At 48.0% G+C, this 7,900-nt stretch overlaps 1 pseudogene; it reads right to left on the bottom strand.

The window, feature by feature from the left end:
* Nucleotides 1–7,190: 7,190 nt before the first annotated feature.
* On the bottom strand, nt 7,191–7,289 carry LOC122917900 (annotated as a pseudogene).
* Nucleotides 7,290–7,900: the final 611 nt, after the last annotated feature.

Genomic DNA, 7,900 nt, shown 5'->3' with positions numbered 1-7,900 from the left:
CAGAAATCCCAGTGTAGAGAAATGATATAGACAAGATATTAACCAGAGAGAAGGGAACATAACAAGTCCACTTATTTTCATAATATTTACAAATCCGCTTGCTTGTCCTCAACATTTATAGACAAGATATATATCAAGGTCCCTGGTGAGTTTTCTGTGAAAGACTGTGTCCATAAAAGCCCTCAGTGGCAATCCATTTGGGACCCCTCTCACTCTAAAGAGCTCCTTTTCTTTCCTTACTGTTCTCACCTTCACTTAATAAACTTTCACTTCACTTCGCCCTTTTGTCCATGAGATTCATTCTTGGTCTCCATGAGACAAGAACCTGCCCCACCGTGGTCTTTTGTCTCTTCCCTGTGGGCACCTACATTCGTGTACTTGAGCTCCATGAAAGCAGAGCTGTTCCCACCATGTCACCAGCACCCAGGAGACTCCCAGCAAATGGCTGCAAATGACTAAGGGTCAGAACTTTGGGCAAGTTCATACGGGGTCTGCTGAACAAGCCACCCTTGGCTCCAAATACGTGACCACAGGAGGGGCCCCGCTTCTTTCATTAATTTGCGCAGCCTAAATCAGGTTCCAAACAGAAATCTCTAGAATGCTATCTCAGATTGTTAAGGCTGGAAAGCAGATTGGATATTCCCAGAGGCTCCCTCCATCCTGCAGGTGGGTGTAACTGGGAAAACTCATCTTTGGGGGAAGACACCCACCTACACACTGTTCTGCTCCACAGCCGGGCACTTACACAGCAAGGAGAGCTGTAGCTTCACGGTGCTGGACATGACAGGCACTCGGCTCTGGGTCCCGATTCAGCGTTCAGGACAGCTCGGTGGCCAGCAGAGGCCGGAAGCTGTAGAGTTCAGTGGGCTGGGGGGGCTGGAGGGACTCATTTCTGACCCTCACCCGCGTGGCTGAGAGCAGCCTCTGCCGGGGGGGAGCAGCAGTAAGGCTACGGAGCGATTTTGTAAGCCCTAAGCGTGACGTCCAGGAAGTGGCGGCTACTGTTGCCCTTGTGGCCAGTGACTGCCCTGCTCCGAGGGACTGCCAGTTCTCCATGTCCTGTGCTGCGGGCTCTCCACCGTGTGCTGGCCCCTGGGCACCGAGCTGAGCAGGCCTCATCCCTGCCCTTGAGAGCTTGCTGGGAGGCGGGGAGCCAGACGCAACGCCACCCACGTGGGGCACTTGGGGCTCCTCCAGCGGAGATCCCCCAGGGGCTCCACGTGCCTTGCTAGGGAGCCATGGAGGAACGAAGCCCTCCCAACTTGCCTCTGCATCGAAGCAGAGTCTCCCCTGGCCCCCCTACTGATGTCGTCCTCAAAGAGGACCACTCTCTCTCTGCCCTGTCGACTTTCTTCCCTGGTTTCAAGCCCTAAAAGCTCCCCTTGGCGGGTGTGGAAGGGAAGAAATAAAAATACCTAACTATCCCTAGGCACTGAACATCTGAGTGTGTGCCCTGCGCGGCGGGGACGGTGCTCCGTCTTTACAGCCAGTCCTTGGATCCTTCCAGTCACCCCCACACGGTAAGTACTATCGCTGTCCACGTTTCACAAGTGAGGAAACTGAGCCGCCCACCGCAACCTCATGAGTTCAAGGTCACACGGCTGGTGGAGTCCTCACCCTCTCAAAATGCACACCAACCTCAGCTCGTTCCAGAGCCGCTGGGGAGTATAAAGGGTGCCGATGGCCAGGCAGCCCCACTGGCTGATGCACCATAGGCTCTGATGGAGGACTGAGATTGAGTGTTTTAAAAGCTCCCCGGAAGATTGTGCTGTGCATTCAGGGCTGAGGCCCCTGCCCCTGCCCCTCCCTCCGCTCAGAAAGAGCACCCCCGAGCACAATGGGGCGGATCTGTCCGATGCCAGGTTGCGCCCAGATTAGCGTCCTCTGCCCCCGCTGCCGCTGGAGAGGGAACAGAGAGAGCAGGCCTCAGCCTGGCATGTCAGCCACTTCTCCCCTGCGGGACAACTGCGGTTGGGGGTGGGGTTCCTAGGGCTCAGAGCACAAAGGCTCCCTCTGCCCCCAGGCAGTGCCCAGACGCTGCCCTGCCTACCCAGCCCGCTCTGAACTCTGCCCACGTCTGGGGCCAGCCCCTTGACCCCCCACATTCCAGCAGGGACCCCGCGAGGCAGGAACAGACAGGGCTTTCAGGGTGCATGCCGGCCAGGGGGGACGAATTATTAACGAGAATTATCTTGCCATGAGCACAGGGTGCCATTTCACGTGCCAAAGGTTGGCTGGCCCCGCCCCAGCCCTGGCTGCTTGGCTCTGGGGCCCTCATTCCAACTGTGCGAGGACAGAAACTTTATTCTCTTCCACAGCCAGAGGCCTCCGCCCCTCACCATCTGTGCAGCCCCCCCTCTCGGCGAGCCCCCCCCCCTCCACCCAGGGGCCAGCGCTTTCCTTCTCCAAGACTCAGCACAGAGCGGATTACATAAGGGTGATTCGAAAGTCAACTTTCCCAGGTCTTTTTAAGCCAAGGATTTTTATCGACAAGCCAAGTCGTTGCTGTCAAGATGTTGCCAAGATGCCAGAGTCATTGTTGCCCCAACCTGTTCTGGCTTTTCGGCACAGGGCCCTGATAGATGCAAACAGCCGCTGCAGCCGGGACAAGCTTCCTCTGGAAGGACCCAGGCCGTTTGGAGCCAGACAGCCCTTGGTGTGAATCCCGCCTCTGCCACCTACCACCTGTGGAACTTGAGGGCTCTGCTGGAAGTTTCTTACCTCAGTTTCCTGATCTGTAAAATGGGGGTGATGACCTTGACCTTCCAGGAATGCTGTGGGGTTGAAATGAGATAGTGGATGTGAAAAACCCCTAAGTGGGAGCATGGAGGGCATACAGCGAGGCAAGGCACAGTTTCGGTCAGGGACCTCAAAGGCTGACTTAGGGCATCATCTTGGTCCTACTCCCAGAACCTCAGGTTGGGGCAGACCCAGAGTGACAATTGTCAGCAAATGTGTAAGCATATTCTCAAAACTTTTGATGACTTTTCCTTGCCTTATATGACAGAGCCCAGAGGGCACATTCCTTTCATCCATCGTGCCTACTCAGATTGATTGGTACTGTCTACGGAAGCTGCCCAGTGTAAGGGAGAACACTGAGAGATTAGTGATGTCTGCCACGAGAATAAAAAGTCAGGGCAGTGTTACATATGCTACATTTTACCATTCCTATTACAGAGCAAGATCTAAAAATACTTCTCGCTTGAGTTTTTGTCTAGATGTGTGCGGCAGCCTCCACACAGGTCTCCTGGCTTCTTGGCTCTTCCCACCCTCCGATCCTCAACTTCTGCTGCTGGAGGGAATTTTCTAAAATGAAAATCGGATCATTTCATCCCATTACCTATCACTGACCCCTGGCTCCTCCCCTTGCTTGGAGGATCAAACCACACTACAGGGTTGACAGTCCAGGCCCCCACTGGCCTTCCCTGTCTCTTCCTTGGCCACTCATTTCCAGACACCCCCACCTATAGCCCCATTGATCTGAGCATCTTCAAGAGCGGAATTGTGAAGATTCAAGGCAGCTTGGAAAGTCAGACTGAAAACCCTGATCTGGAGTTGTAGACTCCAATCAAGATCAGAGGGGCAGCCAGAGACCTCCTCAGCATTTGCCACTAGTATGTTTGACAAATGAGAAGGGGCTGGTAAACTTCCAAGGACCCCTGCAGTGTGGTTTACCAAGGCTGCCATCCGGCTCACCCTGAACCACACTGACCTGACGGGATTAGTACTGAGTTGCCCCGCGGAGGGGAATGTACCCTACTCTCTCTCCTGATTGTCCATTCCAAGACAGCTCCCTCATCAGCAAGACACAGGATGGAGGCTTTCAGGCACTGCTGGGTCCAAAGCTCTCTTGCCCAGGGTCCAGACAGGCATAAGGGTTCCTGCCCCACCAGAGGCCAGTAGGGTTCCTCTCCAAACCCCCTCAGTCCTAACTCTTGCTAGTCCCCTGAAGGCAATCAGATAATTCAGTCTTTCAATTTCACAAACTTTACACTGAGCCCCTGCTCCTGCCAGGCTCAGGGATGAGCACGAATTGCTGAAGAGGCCTGAATGAGTGTCTTGAGGGAAAATACCTTCTTTAAAGAAAAGAACGAAACAGACTTTTTTGTTTCTTATTTTCTATTTAACTTTTACTTTGGAATAATGTCAAGGTTCTAAATTACAAGAGTAGCACAAAGGATTCCCGCACACCCTTTCCCCAGATCCGCTGATTACTCACCTTTGTGAATTTGTTTCACCATTCTCTCTCTCTCTACGTAGATCTTTTTTCTGAACCATTTGAGGGTAACTGGCAGAGACGATGTCCCCTTTGCCCTAAATACCTCAGTGTGTATTTCCTGAGAAGAGAGATATGCATATACCCACAGGACAATTAGTAAAATCGGGACATTTAGCATTGCCATAACATTCTATCTAATCTACAGGTCTCACGCAAATTTAGCTAACCTTCCCAGTGATGCCCTTCAGAGCAGTTTTTCTCCCAGTTCAGAAACCCATCAAGAATTATATATCACATTTAATTTTCATGTCTCCTTAGTCTCCCCCAACTTGGAAACAATCCCTCCTCCTTTCTGTCTTTCATGATGTTGCCATTTTGAGAAGTGCTGGTCATTTACTCTGTAGGATACTCCTCAATTTTCATTTGTCAGGTATTTCTTCATGATGAGATCAGGCTGTGCGTTTTGGGCAGAGCAGAAAAGATTATTGTCTATTGTGCATTCTATTAAGAAATACTTGTTGCGGGTGGGAGGTTGGGGTACCAGGTGGTGGATATTATAGAGGGCACTGCTTGCATGGAGCACTGGGTGTGGTGAAAAAATAATGAATACTGTTTTTCTGAAAATAAATAAATTGGAAGAAAAAAAAAAAAAAGAAATACTTGTTGCGGGGTGCCTGGGTGGCTCAGTGGGTTAAGCCGCTGCCTTCGGCTCAGGTCATGATCTCAGGGTCATGGGATCCAGTCCCGCATTGGGCTCTCTGCGCAGCAGGGAGCCTGCTTCCCTCTCTCTCTCTCTCTCTCTGCCTGCCTCTCCATCTACTTGTGATTTCTCTCTGTCAAATAAATAAATAAAATCTTGAAGAAAAAAAAAATACTTGTTGGGATGACTGGCTGGCTCAGTTGGTAAACTCTTGATCTCAGGGTTATGAGTTTGAAATCCACGTTGCATGTAGAGATTACTTTAAAAAAATAATAAAATCTTGGGGCATCTGGGTGGCTCAGTGGGTTGAAGCCTCTGCCTTGGCTCAGGGCTCTCTGCTCAGCAGGGAGCCTGCTTCCTCCTCTCTCTCTGCCTGCCTCTCTGCCTACTTGTGATCTCTGTCAAATAAAAAATAAAATCTTTAAAAAAATAAAGTCTTTAAAAATTTTTTTAATTATTTTTTAACACTTTTTTAAGGTTTTATTTATTTATTTGACAGACAGAGATCACTTGTGATCTCTGTCAAATAAAAAAATAAAATCTTTAAAAAAATAAAATCTTAAAAAAATTTTTTTTTAATTATTTTTTAACACTTTTTTTTTTAAGGTTTTATTTATTTATTTGACAGACAGAGATCACAGGTAGGCAGAGAGGCAGGCAGAGAGAGAGGAGGAAGCAGGCTCCCTACAGAGCAGGGAGTCCGATGATGCGGGTCTCTATCCCAGGACCTGGGATCATGACCTGAGCTGAAGGCAGAAGCTTTAACCCACTGAGCCACCCAGGGGCCCCTAAAAAAAAAAATTCTTAATGTCAGGTTGTCCCGTTATAGGTGATGGTTTTTTGGTCACTTGGTTAAGACGTGTCTACCAGTTTTACCTACTGTACAATTACTATTTTCTCTTTGTAATTCACAAATAATTTCTAGGGGAGTACTTTGAGATTATACAGATATTTTATTCCTTTTTTTTTCAAGATTTTGTTTGTTTATTGTGAGCGAGAGAGAGAGAGAGCGAGAGAGCACGTGAGCAGGGTCAGAGGGAGAGGGAGAAGCAGACTCCCCACTGAGTAGGGATTCAATCTCAGGACCCTGGAATCATCACCAGAGCCGAAGGCATATGCTTAACAGTCTGAGCCACTTAGGCGCCCCAGATATTTTGTTCCTCATCAAATTTTCATCCTCTATGTTTAGATCTTGACAATTCTTATCTATATTAATTATTACTCTGATGATTACAAAATTGTGGCTCAAAATTTCTGTTGTTATTAGCAGTCTACTGTAAAGAAGAGCTTACAGTAGTTGTACATGTATGCTTGTTTAGATGATGGGCCATTAATTCTTATCTGAGCCAGTGGGTTATAATTCATTACTATCATTATTTACTTGATAACCAAACTGTCCCAGATTTGTTTGGGATGAAAGCTCATTCAAGCTGGCTGGTATGGCGTTTTGCTGGATCTCTCTTATTCATTGAATGCTTGCTTACTTTTAAGGGCAAAAGGATGCTCCCGACTCATCTTCTACTCTCTCTGGCCTGGCCCAGAAATCACCCCTTTCTCCCAGCGCTCTGGTTCCCTTGGTAGAGGATGGTATTTAGAAGCTAGGAGATGGGTGCCTAGGTGGCTCAGTGGGTTAAGCGGCTGCCTTCATCTCAGGTCACGATCCTGGAGTCCCGGGATCAAGTCCTGTATTGGGCTCCCTACTTAATGGGGAATCTGCTTCTCCCTCTGACCCTCCCCTTCTCTTGTGCTCTCTCATTCTCTCTCTCTCTCAAATATAAAAAAAGAAAATCGTTTAAAAAAAGAAGAAGAAGCTAGGAGCTAGGCACTGGGTGGGCTTATTATTTCTAGGTCCTCTCAGTGGACAGAACTAGGAAGTTCATGCGTACCTAAATAGAAATCCAGGAGTTCATCCTGTTACCTCCTAGTCCAGCCCAGTATCACAACATTCTTCACGGCCTTCCTCATGGCATATCTGAGTGTCTATTTCAGTGAGAAACCTGGTTCTCAATATCCTCAATGTAGTTAATCTTTTACTCAATCCTCCAGTACACAGAGAATAGTTTTAGAATTGCTAATCCATGCCACTGTGAAAAACAAGCCTTTTAGATAGCATTTTTTTAATTAGATAGCATTTTCAATATTTGTTTGTGATTCTTTAATTTTTTTTTTTTTTAAGTAAGCTCTACACCCAATGTGGGGCTTGAACTCATGACCTGAGATCAAGAACCACATATTCTACCGACTAGGCCAGCCAGGTGCCCCTTTAATCTTTCTTTTTTTTTTTTCTTCACAAATTTGCATATCATCCTTGCTCAGAGGCCATGCTCATCTTCTCTGTATATGTGATGTCAAAGCAAGGACATAATTCTTCTTATCTTCAGACTGAGAATATATATCAAAGTTCTGTATTCAGTGGGAGAAGATATTTGTAAACGACATATCAGATAAAAGGCTAGTATCCTAAAATCTATAAAGAACTTATCAAACTTGGGCGCCTGGGTGGCTCAGTGGGTTAAAGCCTCTGCCTTCGGCTCAGGTCATGATCCCAGGGTCCTGGGATGGAGCCCCGCGTCAGGCTCTCTGCTCAGCAGGGAGCCTGCTTCCTCCTCCCTCTCTCTCTGCCTGCCTCTCTGCCTACTTGTGATCTCTATCTGTCAAATAAAATAAATAAAATCTTTAAAAAAAAAAAAAGAACTTATCAAACTCAACACCCAAAGAACAAATAATCCAATCAAGAAATGGGCAGAGGAGGGGCGCCTGGGTGGCTCTGTGGGTTAAAGCCTCTGCCTTCGGCTCAGGTCATGATCCCAGGGTCCTGGGATCAAGCCCCACATCGGGCTCTCTGCTCAGTGGGGAGCCTGCTTCCTCTCTCTCTGCCTGCCTCTCTGCCTACCTGTGATCTCTGTCAAATAAATAAATAAAATCTTAAAAAAAAGAAAAAAGAAATGGGCAGAGGACATGAACAGACATTTCTGCAGAGA

The sequence above is a fragment of the Neovison vison genome, chromosome 9, assembly GCF_020171115.1.
Source record: "Neovison vison isolate M4711 chromosome 9, ASM_NN_V1, whole genome shotgun sequence".
In the NCBI taxonomy this organism is placed as follows: Eukaryota; Metazoa; Chordata; class Mammalia; order Carnivora; family Mustelidae; genus Neogale; species Neogale vison.
The sequence above is the reverse complement of the archived record's forward strand: the minus strand, read 5'-3'. Positions and strand labels throughout refer to the sequence as shown.